The following is a 19,888-nucleotide window of genomic DNA, read 5'->3' as shown; positions in this document are numbered from 1 at the left end:
CGTTGATGCTGAAACACGTCTTTGATATCAATATTTCAAAAATGTGTGATCGAAATCATATTTCTCCCCCGGAGACATGAGATGTACTGGTGAGCCCCTCTCAACTCTACAACGGTTCAAGAGCGCCATCTGGTGGCCGATCGGCGGATCGCCCAGGACATAAACAGGAAGTGGAAGCTGGTGCTCATTTCAATTCGGTCTGATCACTCGCTAATAGTCCCAGGACTCGAGCTGATCACAACGGATAGTGATCCGTTACCAATAACTCGATAAACAACATGATTTGGACGTATATACTATTATACAACCTGGAAATGGATCGGATATTTCGACATCCCATAATAGAAAAGATTCTGTTCCACGCTCATCTCCCAACGGCGAGAGGAAGCTACGGTGAGTTTCAGCATTATTTTTTAATGTCTTCTATACTAACTGCTCTAATGATCATATCACCCACACTAGATGAATGATATAACGTTGCCCACGGAATTATAAACGACCCCCCCCCATCCGGTCATCATCAGATCATACGTAGTAACTTCTAGAAGTACGTCCATTTGAAATTTTTTATCTCGCACAGATTCCTACCAAACTGTATTTGATCATCAATATAATGCATTTAGGGCTATAAATCAAGTTCTGGAGAAAGCTGCAGAAAACGATAAAAACATACTTATACTTTAGACCGTATTTTAGTATGAATATGTGAATGAAAAAGTATAACGTTGCTACACCCTGAACAATAGATATAGGATGTTGAATGGGCCATAGTAATGTCAATTTAGCAATAAAATTTAAAAAGTTATAGCCCTGCAAAGAAGGGGAACTTCTCCATGTTAAATAGGGCTGGCGAGGGATGGTAAATTATGAATTTAACCCCGGCGATCAAAGTGTTAATGAATATTATTGAAGAAATAACAACACCAACAGATACAAATAAATTAACAATAGGGGTGTTTATTGATTTAAAAAAGGCATTTGATACCTTAGATTATAATATTTTAATTTCTAAATTACGTTCATATGGTGTGAGAGGAATGGTTCTTGAATGGTTGAGTAGTTATCTCCACAATAGGCAACAATATGTGCAGTTGGCAGATGTCAAATCGGAGCTCATGAAAATTGAATGTGGGGTACCGCACAGGTTCGGTTTTGGGGCCCAAACTCTTTCTTTTATATATTAATGATATTTGTGATTGTAGCTAAGGGGCTACACAACCCGGACTGTATTAAAGATTGTTTAGATTAAACCACTACTAAAGAATATTAATAGCCAGACAGTACAGTTAGACAAAATGGCGGACACTCAATTGACGGCGCGGGGACAGGGATACCAAGTTAACAGTATTTTAATAGTCATAGCAAACATACATATGATTTATTACGGTTCTCCTTTAATAATAGAATGTCAGTGCATCAAAGTCAGCGGTAACGAATGGTTCCTAGACTACGGAATACTCGACCGGTGGAGCTCTGAAGGGGGTGAGACGAAGAGAGGCGATACAGGGAAAGCAAAATGGTGGCTGGAGACGATGGGTTCCCTCTAGAGCTCCTGCCCTAGAGAGACTGTAGACTGGTCGGATAATCCTGTCGCCGCTGGAATAAGGGGTCTCGTACGGAACCGGTCCTTGTAATCCTAGCGCCCGATGGCAGGGTTAATAGCTATTAATCCAAAAGCCCGTTGGCATAGATGGTAGCTAGTTAGCTTCGTTTGTACTTGAAGCTAACCCGCAGACGGTCTCCAATGAGTAGTTATATCCAAACGCCGCTGGGTTTAACTATACGTTTCTCCACGTTACTTCGCTTACACAAGTCACTATACTGTGCCAATAATGGCTCGACAATATTATAGTTGTATCTAAGTAGCCATTAGCTCTCCGTAACGATACACCGCTATCGGTCTGTGTACAACTGTACCGGACGTTTTTCCTCTCGCTCTGCTAGTTTTCCTGTTGTGTTACTGCCGCTGCTGCTGCTTGCCCCGTCCACACAATATACTCTCTCTGGTCTCCGCTAGGTTCAGCCTATTCACTGGTCCAGAATCAATGCGCCTGCTCTGGGCTTGTCTGAACATGTCTGAACATGTCTAGAAACCACGTCTAGGGGGCGCGCCTCTGGCGCCTAGTCGTTAAGGATGGGATCTACCATAAGTGAATGGAGAATACTGTTAGGCAAACAGATGACGTAGAGATATATATCTTATATATATATAAACAATATATAAATTATACAAAATAATAAACGCAGACTTTCAGTGTTAATCTGGACCTTCAGAACAGCCGCCCCCCAATTAGTCCGCACCTAATTAGTAAATAAAATGTGGGGCACAGATTAATATTAAGGATCAAGTCAACTTCTCCATAATGTGCTATGGGGAGTTGGAAGTAATCTATAAGGTCAGTGGGTTATCGTCGTCGTCAGGGGGGTCAGGGAACGCAGGCAGCTCTATCAACTTGGCCACTGGTCTGGTGTAGGTCCGCCCTTGGACGATGACTTCTGCTGCTCTGACCTTCCCATCTGAACCATTAATCACTCTGCTCACACGGCCGGCTGGCCACGTAGCTCGGGGTAGTGACTGGTCTATTATCATCACGACGGTCCCCACGGTCAGGTTGTCCCTGTCTTTCACCCATTTCTGACGGGCTGGAAGGGAGGGTAGGTAGTGTAGGAGGAAGCGGGCCCAAGACTGGTCGGCCAGTACTTGGCTGTGTCTCCACATTCTCCGTCCGTTCATCCCGTCCTGTCTGTACACCGTCTGAGAAAGGGCCGGGTCCGGCCGCTCCATCAAGAGGTGGTTTGGGTTGATGGGTTCGATGTCAGCTACGTCGCTTGGAACGTAGCTGAGGGGCTTGGAGTTCAGAACTCCCTCTTCTTGAGCCCTCAGGTAGGCCACTGATCCGTACGCCACTTCTGAGGCGTCGCTGAAGACGTGCAGGTCTGTCTGACACTTCTCCAGTCGCACGGTAGGGGGGAAGTAACTCCGCGGGATGGCCACCTCGCGGAGTAAGACAAGTTCATCCTCCCACTCTCTCCATGTGGTAGCTAGGTGCTCGGGTATGGGGTCTTCCCAGCCCTGCTCCTTGGCCCACAGTTCTCTCACCGGCATCTTCGCCCGGGTGGTGTAGGGGAGGATACACCCCATTGGGTCGTACTGGCTGGCGAGTGTTCGGTACACACGCCGCCGAGTGGTCAGTCTAGTCGTGGACGTCTCCTGATCCGTCCTCAGAGGTGTGTGTCGGTAGTGAAGCGAGTCTGTCTTGAAGTGCCAGACGAGGCCCAGGGTCATCTCTTGCGCTTCGCCTGGGGTGTGCGCCATCCAGGTCTCGCTGCTCGCGGCCTTGGTCTCTGGAGGGAGGTGCCGGAGAACTTGAGGGTCGCTACTGACCCACTGTCGGAGGTCGAATCCACCGTTGGCTAACGAAGCCCGTAGCTTCATTAGGATGCTCTCTGCTTCTTCTGGCGTGGATACGCTCTGTAGGCAGTGGTGTGTCGCTCCCTTAGGCACATGCAGAGTGGGCATCCCGTCCCGCCTCAAGAGTGGGGTTGCGTATCTGAACACTCCGTCGACCTCGACTCTCGTAGTCTTCTGATCTAGTAGAGCGATGGCATACTTGTCCTCTTTGGACCGAACCATCTTGCGCTCGGTCTTGGATGGCAGCGCGTCTAGTGTCCATAGCCTCTCAACGTGCTGTAGGAGAGTGTTGTCTGTGTCGCTCACCTTGGTGTAAAGGCAGCGTGTGGACGTTGGTTGGCTGGCAGGTCCGTAGAGGGGGCCCTGGAGCGTCCACCCCAGTCGGGTCTTAACCGCGGCTGGGCATCCTTTGGGTCCGATGTGGGCTGCCTTGGTTGGGACAATGAGGTCCGCGTGGTCGGAGCCAATGAGTAGGGTCGGTGTAGCTCCGCTGATGAGCGGTATGGGCAGTTGGCGTAGGTGGTCGTACTTTTCCTTCAGCTGTGGGATGGGGTAATCGTAGCATGACAAACCTACGTCGTAGCTCATGAACGCCTTGCTGATGCTGTACCGCTTCTCAGGCTGGTCGATCGCTGCAATGGTGAACGAGACGTTTTCACCTTTGATTGTCTGTAAATCTTGACGAATGGTACGGAGGGTCATGGTCTCCTCTGGGCCCCGCAGGTCCAACTGGGTCGCGGCGGAGGCGAGGAGGAGTGTCTTCTCCGACCCGTCGTCGAGGATGGCGTAGGTGTCGAGTACCTTGTCCCCGTGGCTGAGGAGTACTCGTACTACCTTGAGGAGCACTCTGGGGCTCCCACTATTCGCGGGGTCGATGTGGAGCACTTCTGTTCCCGAGTTGCTTTGTAGAGCTAATCTTCGCTTGTGGGCCTCGCGCAGTGATTCGCAGTAAGCGGCGTCCTGCTTGTTAGCCTCACCCCACTGATTCATTTCGGCGGGGGTCAGTTTCTTGTATGCTCTGCACTGCGACCGCCAGTGTCCGCTGTGGCAGTAACTACATGTGATCTTGAATTCTGGAACCTCCATGTTCCATTCCTCTTTGGCGGGGGGGTTGTGACTCTTCTGTTGTGACACCGACTCGGCCTGGTACATCACTGTGATGGGTCTACTTTGGTCTTCTGGTGGGCGCTTGTTGCTCTCGTGCAGTGCTTCGAGGTGAGCGCCGTCACACTTGCCACACTTCTTCTTAAGGCGGCATTCTGACTCGTCTGCCGTGACACCGACTCGGCCTGGTGCATCACTGTGATGGGCCTGCTTTGGTCTTTAAACCTCCTCGGTCCCTCTTTAATGTTCGAGCCACCCCATGCGAAGGTGTCAATTCTTAGGCTGCTAACCTCCCTGGCTAGGAAGTCAGCGAGATCCAGCAGTGACTGTTCTGGGCCATTCGGGTCACGGTAGCTTCATTGCCGCCGAAAGCGTTCTTGGCGGAATGGGGGGAGCTTCTCCAATATGCGCTCCACGTTGGAGTTGGCGTACAACTCGTACATCCCCTGGTCTCGTTGGGACCCGAGCATCCCTACTAGGGACTGTACCTTGACGGATAGGTCGTCCAGGGCTCGGTTGTCTCTAGCCGGGGGGAGACGTTCAATCTCACGTATCTCCTGAATGACATAGTCCCATGTACGTCCGTAACGTCCGTCGAGGGCGACCAGGGCGTCGGAATAGGGAGTTTGTGAATTGGAGTATGCCAGCGCTATGTTGTGTGCTCTGGTTACCTTGAGGTGCTTAAGGAGAATGGCATACTTGTATGACTCATCCTGTACTCCGGACATAATTGTCTCTAGGCACATACGCAGCTCGGTATACTGCGCTCGGTCTTCTCTTATGAAGTCTGGGAATGTGGGTGTCCCAATGTAGGGTGCCATGGATGGCTGTGACACTGACGCACGTGGGGGGAGAGGCATCCTTGGCGAGTCTCCCCATACGTGGGGTCGTTGGTTCATGCTGGGCGGGAACCAGGGGCTGGGTTCCCAGGCACTATTCCTCTGTGCCGTCTGGTGCTCGAACTCCCCACTGGGACGTGTTGGGGGTTCATAACGCAGCGTGTCGGGACTGAGACCGGGGCTGCGCTGAGCCTCCTGGTCTGAGATGGGGTAGTGCGGGTGGGCTTTCTGTCCTCCCTCGTCCTCCGTCAGGCTTTGTAGTCGCTCGGCTAGTTGCTCTGCGACGTAAGCAGGTTCTTCCCGTAGGCGGGGTCCCGTGTAGCTTTGTCGGGGAGGGGAGGGTGCCCTCGACACTTGTCGTGATGATCTCCGGGAGCTCCGGGTAGAAGAGTGGGGTGTCACCCTCTGGAGCGCTTGCTCCATCATTTGTGCTTGTAGATGGTCTCGTTCCGCCTCGCGCTGCGCATTGGCTGCGTCGCGCTGCGCATTGGCGCGGTCTCGCTCCATGGTTTCTTGAGCCTGGAGGCGCCTCTCTTCCAGTCTGAGATGTATTGCGGCGTCAGCCTGGAGGCGACTCTCTTCCAGTCTGAGATGTTCGCGCTCACGTTGCGCCTGGAGACGGGCACGCTCACCCTCTTGTTGCGCCTGGAGACGGGCATGCTCACCCTCTTGTTGTGCCTGGAGGCGTCTCTCTTCCACTCTGGAATGTTCACGCTCACTTTCTTGTTGCGCCTGGAGGCGCCTCTCTTCCACTCTGGAATGTTCACGCTCACTTTCTTGTTGCGCCTGGAGGCGATCTCTTTCCGCTGAAGCAGTTAGCGTGGCGATCAGGACTTGCGCTAGCCTCTGGTCAGCCTCGCTTGGGGATGACGCTGATGATGGTGATTTGGAGTTGGCAGGGCTTGGCAGTGACCTGGTCTCCTTACGCGCTCCGAGGTTGAAGCTAACCCGCAGACGGTCTCCAATGAGTAGTTATATCCAAACGCCGCTGGGTTTGACTATACGTTTCTCCACGTTACTTCGCTTACACAAGTCACTATACTGTGCCAATAATGGCTCGACAATATTATAGTTGTATCTAAGTAGCCATTAGCTCTCCGTAACGATACACCGCTATCGGTCTGTGTACAACTGTACCGGACGTCTTTCCTCTCGCTCTGCTAGTTTTCCTGTTGTGTTACTGCCGCTGCTGCTGCTTGCCCCGTCCACACAATATACTCTCTCTGGTCCCCGCTAGGTTCAGCCTATTCACTGGTCCAGAATCAATGCGCCTGCTCTGGGCTTGTCTGAACATGTCTGAACATGTCTAGAAACCACGTCTAGGGGGCGCGCCTCTGGCGCCTAGTCGTTAAAGGGGAACTATCTTATAAATGGCCTTTTTGAGTGTTTAGCATTGTTTCCTAGCTATGTGAACTTATATTAATATGATCTATGTCTCTAATTCTCATATTGGCGCATTCTTCCAATTCTCCTCTCACAATATTCACCCTCACTGAACTGAGTCATTTGAAAATGTGATGATTTGTGATGTCAGAGAGACACCGCTGCATGTTCTGTGCCACACTAGCTCACGCTCAGCGTTTCATGCATAATCTCGCTTCAGCGTATGCACACTGAATAAATTTCAAATGTACCTTTAAATGCCAGCATTCATCTGGCCACACCCCCATCCGCCTACCTACATAAGCCGGGATGGGCCACACACTCATCTCCTTCGCAAATTTCATCACAAGCAACGTGTTGCTCATATGCCCACTTGACGTGGAGAAAAATATTGCTCTAAGGAAAGGAAGAATAAGGAGAATACGTTGACATCATATCTTTATTTTCTCTCTCACTATTTTAAAACGAGAAAATACGGCGATATTGTCTTCGTACTGGAGTGTCTGGAAGATGGTGATCATTCCACAAACTCCACCGGTTTCGTATTGGGGGTTCACGCCGCTACATACCTCCCAGCTACAGTCTTCTTTGATGCGGCTGGACGGAGTGAAACCCTCCGGCGGTGCAGGGACTGTAGTGGCGCGCCGCTGTTGTGAGAAGCGGTGCGTTCCAGGTTGGGTGAGTAGTGTTTTGCTGGCAGGCTCCACTTGTCTGTTAGTGCTATGGGGACTAATTGACAATGTTTATGAAAACCGGGCCCAGGCTAGGGTCCTTTGTTCAGTCTCCTAGACGACAGGAGACCTTGGTCTGAAGCCATTTTAGTTTAACTAGTGGGCCGCGACCATTAACACTGGTGATCCCTGTGTTTTCTGGACGAGTGGATTTCTCTCTGTCCCGTGTTAAGCCCCTTCTTTCATATCCAAATGAGAGTATTCCTTCACGAGGAGATATGTGCATGGATGTGCGATAGCGGCAGATCCATGTTCAAGTCAGCTACACAGGCCAGTTTGGTATTGTACTGATTCCGTCGGGTGTTGGTAAAATCACCGTTGTAAAGCAGTGTTGACATCTTGTTTCTCTTTTCTCTAAAAAAGTGAGGAGAGGTTCAGAACGGCGGCCTGTCTCGGTGAGTGTTATGTCATTGTATACAAGTTCAGGTGATAGCTGCTTAGCTTACGGTTAGCCAGTCAGCTGTTAGCTGCTGCGTTAGCCTGCTGGGATCGCTGCATGGCCTACTTAGGTGGGCCTACTGTTAGCCAGTCAGCTGTTAGCTGCGGCGCTAGCATGTCGTGATCACTAGGTAACGTTAGCTTGCTGCTATAGGCCAAGGCCTGGCGCGGGGTAGCTTTAGCTCCTCGCGCGCCGCCGCGAGCTCACTTCTGGTCGCGTGCGCCGTTAGCTCGGCGTCTCGCGAGCAGGGGCAGTAGCGCCGGAACGGTTGGAGCGGCCGTTAGCTTAATGCTACTCTGTTGAACGTGCTTTGATTATAACATGTTTTTAAACACTCTGGACTACGACGTCGTCTTTGACAGGAGATGTTCGTCGACCCTGCCCTGAGCCAGGACGGCAAGGTTGCGTCAACAAAGAGGACTGTAGTGCGGGTTGGAGCTGCCCAGTTCGAACAACACAGGAGCGGCTGTGTTCCTATGGTATCTTGACTGCACTTCGCTGATCTACGTTCCGGGTAGGACAAGGTTTGACCGGACCTTATAACACGTCTTCTGGTCTTTACCTTTCTAAATGTTTTGTGAATAACGATGTTTTCCCAAAACGTGTGTTGCTGCAATGCATTTAGGATACGACGCAAGTTATGTGTGGACTGTCTTTGTCACTGGCAGTTAGCTTCTCCGTGCAAATCGGGTTGTTACAGAAAATGATCTGGTTGTTGTGTGAGAAACATCATGTGTGTTTATATGTACCGTGTACTCACAACTAAGGTAACTAACCTATGAAGCTATGCTTAGTGACAAGTGAGTAAAAGAATGTTCTTTTCTCAGCCTGTGATGACAATGAACAGTGTTCACATATTAACAGGTTTTCCAGTTTTAACTGGCCGTATTAAGGGTAAAATAGAGGATTGTGTTTCCCCCCGGTTCCCTGGGGACTTTTTCACCCTCCTATCAGACATGTTGCACTACATTGTGTCTTTTTGTGTGGTAGGGATGCGATGTAACCCTTAGCTTGATTGCTGAGGTTGTGCTAAAACTGCTGGAGAAACTTTATTTTCCTAAAAGAAAAAATGTTTGGTCGCTGTCGTGTGTGCTTAGCAAGGCCTGTGGCCGATACTAATCGAGAATTATGTATTCTCTCATTATGAAAAACGGCGTTCCTCTGTAGAGTGTTTTTGCCATTTTTTGTAGGTGATGATGGGTTGTGTGTGTCATGTGACCTACAACTGGGTTGGACTGGCCACAGAAGCACATGTGTATGTTGGACCGGGGCTCTTAGAGCCCTCTCTATTCTGTGTTTTTTCCTTAGCAGATAGCAGGTTAGCTCATGCGCTGTGTGGAGCTGTCAAACGCTTCATAGAGCTGACTATGACCGGAGAGCCCTAAAACCAATTTTTTACATGGCTCAAGGTGCAATATATTCTTTTCAATCTGTACAGCTCGCGTGGGAAGTCTCTCTGGGGATCCCCGTCTCCTTCCTATGGGAGGGTGGTGGGATGTAAAAATGTGAACAATTTTTACCCCCGGCTGTGTAGACTGGGATACATACTGTTGATGCTTCCTTCTTTTCTATTCAAAAAGTGTTGGAGTTAGGGAGTGTCACACCCCTCTTGTCGTTCCCCTGGGCGCCTTGGGGATTCAATGACAGGTCTAAATAGCCTGTTCATTGATGGGGGTGTGTCCCGACGCACGTATAGGGCTAGCTCGCTGTAAACAGGCGACTGACTGGCACGCCTTGGTTGCTTGTGGTTAAAACGGCGTTTTTATAAAGCAACTGAGATGGGGGTTTTTCCTCTTCCGACGACCAAATCCCATGACCTGGGTTGGTTTTCGACGGATTCTCGTTCATGTCTGGGGGATGATGACGGAATGGATCTGAACATATGTAGAGGGGTCTCACGCCCTTGGGGTGGGCCACCAGGCGCGGTTCGCCCGAACATCTGGGTGGCGCCTTCTTTTCATGTTAAGATCGACACGCATATCTGCCCTTTCTCCTGGAGTAGGCATGTCGGCGTGGTTAGGGCACGGGACTGGTTCTGGTCACGCTGGTCCGGATCAGTTGAACCCGTTGTCCGCCGGGGATGCAGATCTGCTGTTCTGGTACCCTGAGGGACTTGGGCTTTTTTCAGGGGGAAAAATGCCAGGTCGGTCCGGGTGTCACAGGGTTAAGCGCTATGGAGACCCTGGTTGGGTATGTTTTTACTCAGCACTGTCGTGATGGCTTACGGCCATGCCAACCTGTACACGCTCGATCTCGTCGGATCTCGGCCGCTACACAGGTTGGTCCTGGTTAGTACTTGGTTGGGAGACCGCCTGGGAATACCAAGTACGGTGTGCTTAGGGGCTGGTTCTCCATTCTTTTTCGCTCCTCTCTCACTCTTGGCGAAGAGGGGCCTGTTGGGGTGGTCTTTGACCTCCTCTGGTGACCCTGTGCTTCTTGTATCGCCAGGCCCGGTCCGAGGTAATGTTTCGTCGACCCGTAGGCCTGGGTTAACCCTTTTTTGAAAACTGAAACACTTGTACTGCGGTATAGCCGGTGTATACCCGCAGGTGTGTTTTGGAGTTTTTTCTTGAGGGGTTATGGAACAACCACCGCATTGGATAACACCAAGGTGGTTGATTCCCTGGTGTGTTGGAGCAGTGTCAACTCCCGGGTTCACCGTTTGAGGGTGCCCCTGCACGTTCATGACGTCTGCCAATCATGTCAGCCTTCTCTGCCTCAACCCCTCTGGGTGGGGGTTTTTAAATGGAGGCTTGGTCATGCAACTACGCCAGCATACGCCCCTTCCGCCGGGGCGGCTGTGTTCAGCTGTCCCCTCTGGCGCCTGTCTCGTCCGCAGTCTCCAGGCTAGGGTTAACAGCCTGTTGCCTGGTTTTTCCCCGGTGCGCTGCCTGCTTCCGTTGGTTAACCTTTTTTGTGTGCTTACGGCCATGCTGACTGCCTGTTCTGCAGGGTCAGTGTACCAGGCGGTGTACTATTGGGGGGACAGGGCCCGCTCGGCTGAGGGGCCTTTGTCCGAATACGCTGGCGATGTGGGGGGCGGGGTCACTAAGTGCCCACCTTGTGGGGTCTTGATGCTGGCATCATGGACTTCTCCGGGCCCCTGTTCCAGGGGGTCCAGTCCCTTTGGTGGGTCTGGGTCTTCCTTCGCGCTCCGCTGCTACGGCCTTGCCACGGGGTTGGGTTTGCCCTTGGCCCCGTGATTCTGGGGGCAGTAACAAGGTTGTTTCCTCCGTTCGTTCCCGGGTGGCATGCGGGTTGTGCGTGTGTGTAGTCGTGGGGTCAAGCCACGCTCTGCTCACCCTGTGCGTTAAGTTGCTTGAGTGCCTCTTCGCACGGTCGGGTCCGTCGCCCTCCCGTGAAGCCACCAATAGGGGGGGTGCCCTCCATTAGGGTGGGTCGGCGGGGCTTGGTCCTCCCTGGTCTGATGGTTGTGGGGGGCCTCAGCAGGGTACATTTGTCGAGCTTCTAGCTCCCGCTCAGCTCCTATTATGCATGAAACGCTGAGCGTGAGCTAGTGTGGCACAGAACGTTAGGTTATGACTATAACCAAGTTCTGTTAACACTTAGTGAACGCTCAGCGTCTAGACGCTGCTGCAGGCCCTTGATTTTTCATTGTGATGAAATTTGTTGGGAAGGAGATGAGTGTGTGGCCCATCCCGGCTTATGTAGGTAGGCAGATGGGGGTGTGGCCAGATGAATGCTGGCATTTAAAGGTACATTTGAAATGTATTCAGTGTGCATACGCTGAAGCGAGATTATGCATGAAACGCTGAGCATTCACTAAGTGTTAACAGAACTTGGTTATAGTCATAACCTAACGTTAATGTGGCTGTGTGGCATCAGGTACAAGATGAGCTGCACACAGTGGCTGGAGCCCAGGCTCAAAACGGCTCGAGATCTTGAGGTAGAAAAATGCTGTTTTTGAGGACTTGATTAGAAATACAAAACAATGAATAAAAAAAAATATATATTACAGAGGTGTTCCATAGACTCACAGGAATTGTGTAAAAGTGCCCAAATAGTGTAAGAAATAGTAAAATAGTTCCCCTTTAAGGATGGGATCTACCATAAGTGAATGGAGAATACTGTTAGGCAAACAGATGACGTAGAGATATATATCTTATATATATAAACAATATATAAGTTATACAAAATAATAAACGCAGACTTTCAGTGTTAATCTGGACCTTCAGAACAGTGATGTTTCAAAACTATTACAGTTTGCCTTGTTTGCTCATGATACCAAATATTTTTTTGCTCTGGAAATAATTTAAAGGAACTAGCTGAATATATTGTGTATGAAATGACAAAGCTAAAAAATGGTTTGATGTAAATAAGCTATCACTGAATCTGAAAAAAAAAATTATGATGTTTGGCAATCGAAAACTAGATGAAAATATAGTACTGACATAGTAGTTGGGTCAAGAACCAACATTCTGTGACCATTCTCTGGCTAAGATGTTTTGATGATTGATTTGACTTCTATGGACCTTTTATAAAATATTTAGCCCCCGTGTCCCTCCGAAAAATCCCGGCATTTTTTGTCAGATGGCCAAATCCAAAATACCTGCTGACGCCATCTTGAAAAATTAACTTTTGATCCAGAGCACCTAGAATCATGTATGAATACACTTTTTTGTGTAAGTCAACCATGACGATTCCAATTCTGACATCAGTTTGACTCTATGACATCAATTTGACCAGAAATCCAAGATGGCCACCATATAGTAGAGCGAAAATGTAGATAGAGACAGCAGAGCGAAAATGTAACTTTTGAATGGGAAAGTAAGATTTGGTGTTTGGGCAGGGCTTCAGACTAACAACTTTCCCAATAGCTAGCTAGCTAGCAACAACAACTAGTTAGCTAATATAGTCATTGTAGCCCTGTGTTTGGGGTTTGTTAACCCTTGTGTTGTGTTCGAAAGCTGTTTCTTTCAGGAGTTATTTTGATGATGTTCTGAGCTTGTGCTCAGCCTTCTGTTTCAAAAGGTATCTTGGACCACGCCATCTCGCCATTCATTGACATGAAGAACTCCTGTTGACCTCGCTCATCCAGGCCTTCTTCTTGAATAGACTGCGAGTGTGTGTGTGTGCGTGTGCGTGCATGTGTGTGTTTACGTTCAAGAATAATATGAGTGTCCATATTCTGTGAGAAAAGCTACCAGAATGTGCTTCTCCTGCGTGATGTCTGGACCATGCATGACCTTGAGCGGTGTTCAGTGTGTCCTGGCAGGATCGCTGAGGGAGAACCAAGCATCAGTATCATTGACAATGACGATTTTCTCAATGACACCTTGACAGGAGGGGGTACTGCACACCGCTGTAACTGGATGTTTCTGCAACGTCTAGAATGTCATGTACAGGACTATGAGGCAAACATCCAGGTTGAGCATGCGTGCATAAAAGATGCCAAGATTGTGTCGCAGGTACTGACTGAGAAGGCGTCTGAGATGCAGGCAGTTATGCCGTATAGGACCATCAAGCGTGGTGAGCCTCCCATCTGCCCTAAGCCCACTATGTTCTCATTAAGTACAGAGCCTCAGCGCAAGCAGAGTATTATTCATGCCCTTGCTCGTGCAGATACAAATGGTGATCGTCCTGCTGCAGTTGAGCAGACTATCCCTTCATACAATGGGTTTCACGCTGGCTTGAATATGGAGCAGAGGAAGAGCAAGGCTTATTTTCATACATCTTACGGTTACAATAAACCGCCCAACAAGTCAGTTGTGAATGACATGGAGAAGCTGTCTACCATCATCGCAACTAATCACATGCCCTTTGCCTTCTTAGTGGGAGATCATCCTGTGTACGTCCTCATCACTCTGCTCAAGGCCGAGAACCCAAACAAGTACCATGACATTGTACCCTTTCTTGGTCCCTTCCATACAGTGTGTGATGATGAGCGCTATCTACAAGCGCTACAAGGGGAGTGATCTAGGAGATGTACTTGTGGCAGGAGGAGTTATTGCAGAGGGCTCCGTCGACCGTGCACTGAAAGGCAAGCATTACAAGAGGGGGCTGCGTTGCTTGAGGCTCATCTATGAGGCACTCATGAGTCGGCTGGTAAAGGGGAGGCTCATGCCCAACCTGGCTGATGAGACAAGGGAGAACCTTGAGATTCTGAGAGATATGAGTCTCTCCCAAGAACCCCGTGCAGCTGCAAATGCGGCACTGGAGGATGATACTGACCACGAGAGCCTCATCACCAATTTATTCACCCAGGTGGAGGCCAGTGACATGGCGGACTACTGGAGGGACTTCCTGTCTATGACGGATGCACTCATGCAGAATGTGCATGCAGTACATATCTGCAACTGGGATGAGTATGTCAGCTCTCTGCGTGCCATGCTGCCATGGATGGTAGTGTACGACAACAATAAGTATGGAAGGTGGCTGCCTGACTTCTGGGCAATGCTGACAGCTCTCCCTGCTGATCAGGTCGCCTTCCTTCGTACTGACTTCACTCAGTCCATCACAGGCAACCCCTACTCCAAGATGGCCTGGGACATGTGGATCGAGTGTACAATGAACAAGGGCAGCAAAATGAAGTCTGGCTGGCTCTCCATCCTCCAGAATGAGAAGCAGCTGCTGGTGCACTCCAGAAATGTGAACAATTTGGCCAAGATCCGGGTGGCTCACAATGCCCTGGCCACACACAAAAAAGCAAAGAGGAAGCACATAGAATGTGGTCCGAAAAGGATGAGAGAAGATGAGCAGCGCGTGCAGGACCTGGTCGCATGCATGCATGAGTTTGATTCCTTCCCATTTGATGTCATGGCTGGGAGCTGGTGGGTGGTCGCTGTCGCCCTGTCCGCCACACACGACCTGCTCTCCCAACACATCTACCTGCACCAGGGCCAGCTGAAGAAAGTGAGGAAGAGGAGAGTGAGGAGGATGATGATGAGAAGGGAGATGATGATGTATGGAGGAGGAGGGGTGATTCATTGGAATCTGATGATTCAGAATCTAGTGAGGCAGAATGCTCTGATTCGGACTGATCATGACATGTTTAAAGTGGTTTCATTGTTGGGGCACTCCAGTAGCACACCACATAGCGTGCTGAGTCGCGAAGCGGTCGTCCCGGGTTCGTTTCCCAGTCCCGGCGACCATTTGCTGCATGTCTTCCCTACCTCTCCTCCCGTTCTCCCTCTCTCCCTCTATCGGTCCTGCGTGGCCAGAAAAAGCTGAAAATGCTATAAAGTAAAAAAAAAAAAAAAAAAAGAAAAGTGGTTTCATTGTTAATCTGTTCAAGTTACAGCTATTTAAGAGAGCGTATTTTGAAGTATAATTAGTTATCTTATCATACTGTACATTCATCAATTATTTTGCTGAGATCCTTATGAAGGTAGTTTGTTTAAAGTACAGTAGTACCATGGTAAAATTGGTTTTGACATTAAAAGTTACATTTTCGCTCTACTATATGGTGGCCTTCTTGGATTTCTGGGTCAAATTGATGTCATAGAGTCAAACTGATGTCAGAATTGGAATCGTCATGGTTGACTTACACAAAAAAGTGTATTCATACATGATTCTAGGTGCTCTGGATCAAAAGTTAATTTTTCAAGATGGCGTCAGCAGGTATTTTGGATTTGGCCATCTGACAAAAAATGCCGGGATTTTTCGGAGGGACACAGGCAGTAGCGGCTCGCCACTGGTGGCGCTATGGGCGCCGACCCACCTGTTAAATGAGAGAAGAAGAAAAAAAAAAAACTTTTTTGTTTTTTGTTTTATAGCCCTATAAATAATATAAACATGTTTAAAATGAATAATATTTACTCGTTTTAAGTATGTTTGTATTTCCAATGCACAATATAACGTTATTATCTAAATAAAAAAAACAGCGTTTTCATGGGCAGGAAGTGACGTTTTTTTTTATTTTTTCGTATTTCACGCCTGGGCAAAAAGCGATAGCGCTCTGACTGCGCGTCACAGTTTGATCGCTGTCTCCGTCACAGCCAATCAGTGCATACGGCGTTGTGCGTTGAAATATGACTATTATGTTGGAATCCGAGCGCTATTTGAAGCGGTCTAGCCCAGCCGCGTGAACTTCCGTGAAGAATTTTCCATAGCCGCATTTCGTGGAGACGCTCTCTGATTGGCCGACGCGATGCCAGTTTTTTTCCATAGCCGCATTTCTCGGGTTGGTTTACAGAGAGCAGTTCAGTTGACTCGTCAACAACAACAGCAAGTAACTACACTGAGGCTAAGCTTAGGCACTCTTTCAAAGTTGGTTAAGGTTAGAGTTTGTCTTAGAGCATGGCGATAGAACGCCAGGTAGTTTGCAGGCTGTTCGAGGCGGACATGGACAAATGCACAGCTCTTCACTCACACAGCTTGCAAGCTATAATATGGATGCAGTCATGGAGGACATGTATGGGCAATGGATGGACATCAACACAGGCTGGATGGAGTGGATATACTTTATCAACAACAACAAGCCAACAACAAGGTAGATTAGCGATCTTAACTCTAGTTTAATACATGATACGTTGTCTACTGATGCCGCATAATGTAACGTTACAGTACTGCTAGCTGTTAGCTCCGTTAGCCGGCCACTTTTATAATTCCTGCATGGAAACGGAGTAAAGTTAACGTTTAAACGTTATGTCGAGGTCATACAATACTACAGTCGACATAAGGTTAACGTTACCCCGTTTCCATGAAGTGTTTAAATAGCAGCAATCTTGTTGAAAATGTAACTTTACTAGTAAAATGCTCTCGCTCTCTCTCTCTCTCTCTCTCTCTCTCTCTCTCTCTCTCTCTCTCTCTCTCTCTCTCTAATTTCGCTGCATGTGGGACATAACCACTCAGACAATGAATGGTAACTTGTTTAAAATAACGAGCTTTACAAATGTGTTTATTATTGAATGGTTCTGACATCATCTGAGAGAGAGTGAGAGAGAGAGAGAGCGAGAGAGAGAGAGAGAGAGAGAGAGAGCTGTGCGTGTTTGTGTTGCTGCTGATGCATAATGAATGAATGGTGAGTTGTTTAAAATGACAACATACATTTAAACGTTATGTCGAGGTCATACAATACTACAGTCGACATAAGGTTAACGTTACCCCGTTTCCATGAAGTGTTTAAATAGCAGCAATCTTGTTGAAAATGTAACTACTAAAATGCTCTCTGATGCTGCTGATGCATAATGAATGAATGGTGAGTTGTTTAAAATGACAACATACATGTGTTAATTATTTGATTTGATTGATCCGAGAGACAGAGAGATCGTCTATGTTTGAATGAATGAATGAGAACTTTATTAACAGATTGCAGAATGGGTACAATACAGTACGGCTCAATACACACAATTGTTAAGGGGATGCAGACCAGAGAAAGACGTTTGTCTTGTTTACATCAGGGTCCCAGATTTTCGATTCATATCGATAGTTTAATAGCTAGCCTTGGCTCGTTTAACAATATGCAAAATATGTGTACAGCCCTGTACTCATACTGAAGTTATTCTTGGTATATAATAGGTCTGATTGTGTAACGAATCGATTCCACGTCGCGCTGTGTGTGAGAGAGAGAAGGAGAGAGGGAGAGATCTGCCTGTGTTTGTAGACGGGCGAGTTTTGTTTCTAACTTTTCTATTTATATATTGTGTTTCAAGTTGTGAATTAGAGTCTAGACTATACTTTATTTGACTGGTTGTGTGTTGTTGTAGTAACAGCTGAGCGACTCGTTCATAAGAGCCGATTCATTGCCGTGAGCGTGAGTCGAATCGCTCACGTCTGGCAATGAGTGTTGCGTGGTACTGTACTGTACATTTGTACACGTTTGGTATAGCGCCCCCTAGTGGCGAAACCCACCGGCCGCCACTGGACACAGGGGCTAAATATTTTATAAAAGGTCCATAGAAGTCAAATCAATCATCAAAACATCTTAGCCAGAGAATGGTCACAGAATGTTGGTTCTTGACCCAACTATAGATGGAGTTGATATTTCCTTGTGTAATTATGGATGATAAATGAACATGGAGATCTCACATAGCACACGTTAAAAAAGTTTTATGAATAAAGTAAAGGATGGGTTCCCCAACTTTTCAGGCCGCGACCCAAAATAACGGGGTATTATAGGAGGTCAATTTAATATATATATATATATATATATTTTTTTTTTTTTTTTTATAAATGGAAATGTCTGGTTGAAACATGCACACGTTCAAACGCACACAGACTAATAAGCATTGGAGGCTTTTAACCAGGGCCGGACTGGGGAAATCATTCAGGCCAGGAAATATAGTGCAAAATATAGCCCCAGTCAGGCCACTTTTTAAGCAGGGGGTCTGGGGTCCCCACCAGGACATTTCTTGTTACAAAGACTTCATTTCCTGCATTCTGGTGCAGGCATTTTTTTATTTGTACCCTTTAAATGCCATTGTTTGTGATGGCATCTATATATGATTAGCAACAACACTGATTTTGATGGATTTTCAGTTTTTTGTAATGTCAGATTGAAAATAATACAATCTTTTATTCAACTTCAGCCCTGATCATAACACCACATATAAATTTTATAATTCTAACCCTTTAAATGCCAGTGTGTGTGATGGCATATATTTGCAATATATCAAATGCAAAGTAGATTTTTCTGGGGGGGGATTATTACAGGCTAGCATGTGTCAATGATTAGCAACAACAGTTTTTTGTAAGGTTCCCGCCTCCACCAATCACATGCGGCTCCTTTTGTGTGTGTGTGTGAGAGCAAGAGAGAGAGAGAGAGAGAGAGAGAGAGAGAGAGAGAGAGAGAGAGAGAGAGAGAGAGAGAGAGAGAGAGAGAGAGAGAGAGAGAGAGAGAGAGAGAGAGAGAGAGAGAGAGAGAGAGAGAGAGAGAGAGAGAGATAGTTCTCCAACTTGTGTGAGTTGCAGTGTTCCACACCTAGGTTATCTAACTATTGCGCTGCTGCAACTAGAAACACTGCCCTGGCCTGCTTCTAAGTTCAGTGGCCTGACTGCAAAAATAAATAAAAATAAAAATCAATTTATTATTTTAATTTAATTTTTTAATTTTTTAATCATCTGTGAAAGTGAATTATCGAGAACACACAAACACATTATTATTAAATCTAGAATAATTAAACTTGAAGACATGGTTAAGTTTCAAACAATGTTAATTATGTTTAGGGCAAGAAATAATACACTGCCAGAAAAGCTACAAAATCTTTTTCATTTAGAAGTGAGTTTAGTAGTTTGCACGTACCACAAAGGGCGTTTCACACCTGTAGTTCGTTTGCTTTGTTCCGATTCAGGGAGACACAGGGACTATAATGATACAATGTTGCACTTGTCCTTAGTTCGTTTGTGTTCACACGGCTGTGTTAACAGCGCACCAAAACAAACGCACGCGCAAGCAAACTGTCACTCATTGGTCAGATTTTGGGGGGTGTGTGAGGAGAGAGAGAGAAGAGAGAGAGAGAGAGAGAGAGAGAGAGAGAGAGAGAGAGAGAGAGAGAGAGAGAGAGAGAGAGAGAGAGAGAGAGAGAGAGAGAGAGAGAGAGAGAGAGAGAGAGAGAGAGAGAGAGAGAGAGAGATAGTTCTCCAACTTGTGTGAGTTGCAGTGTTCCACACCTAGGTTATCTAACTATGCGCTGCTGCAACTAGAAACACTGCCCTGGCCTGCTTCTAAGTTCAGTGGCCTGACTGCAAAAAATAAATAAAAATAAAAATCAATTTATTATTTAATTTAATTTTTTATTTTTTAATCATCTGTGAAAGTGAATTATCGAGAACACACAAACACATTATTTATTAAATCTAGAATAATTAAACTTGAAGACATGGTTAAGTTTCAAACAATGTTAATTATGTTTAGGGCAAGAAATAATACACTGCCAGAAAGCTACAAAATCTTTTCATTTAGAAAGTGAGTTTAGTAGTTTGCACGTACCACAAAGGGCGTTTTCACACCTGTAGTTCGTTTGCTTTGTTCCGATTCAGGGAGACACAGGGACTATAATGATACAATGTTGCACTTGCC

The 19,888-nt window shown here is 47.4% G+C and overlaps 1 protein-coding gene across 1 annotated transcript in view; it reads left to right on the top strand.

The window, feature by feature from the left end:
- The window catches only part of LOC311228770 (uncharacterized protein), a 234,057-nt gene that overhangs the window by 212,137 nt on the left and 2,032 nt on the right, over window positions 1-19,888 (top strand). The gene's annotated exons all lie outside the window — the stretch shown is intronic.

Source organism: Notolepis coatsorum (assembly GCF_963971535.1).
Source record: "Notolepis coatsorum genome assembly, chromosome: 5".
In the NCBI taxonomy this organism is placed as follows: domain Eukaryota; kingdom Metazoa; phylum Chordata; class Actinopteri; order Aulopiformes; family Paralepididae; genus Notolepis; species Notolepis coatsorum.
The sequence above is the reverse complement of the archived record's forward strand: the minus strand, read 5'-3'. Positions and strand labels throughout refer to the sequence as shown.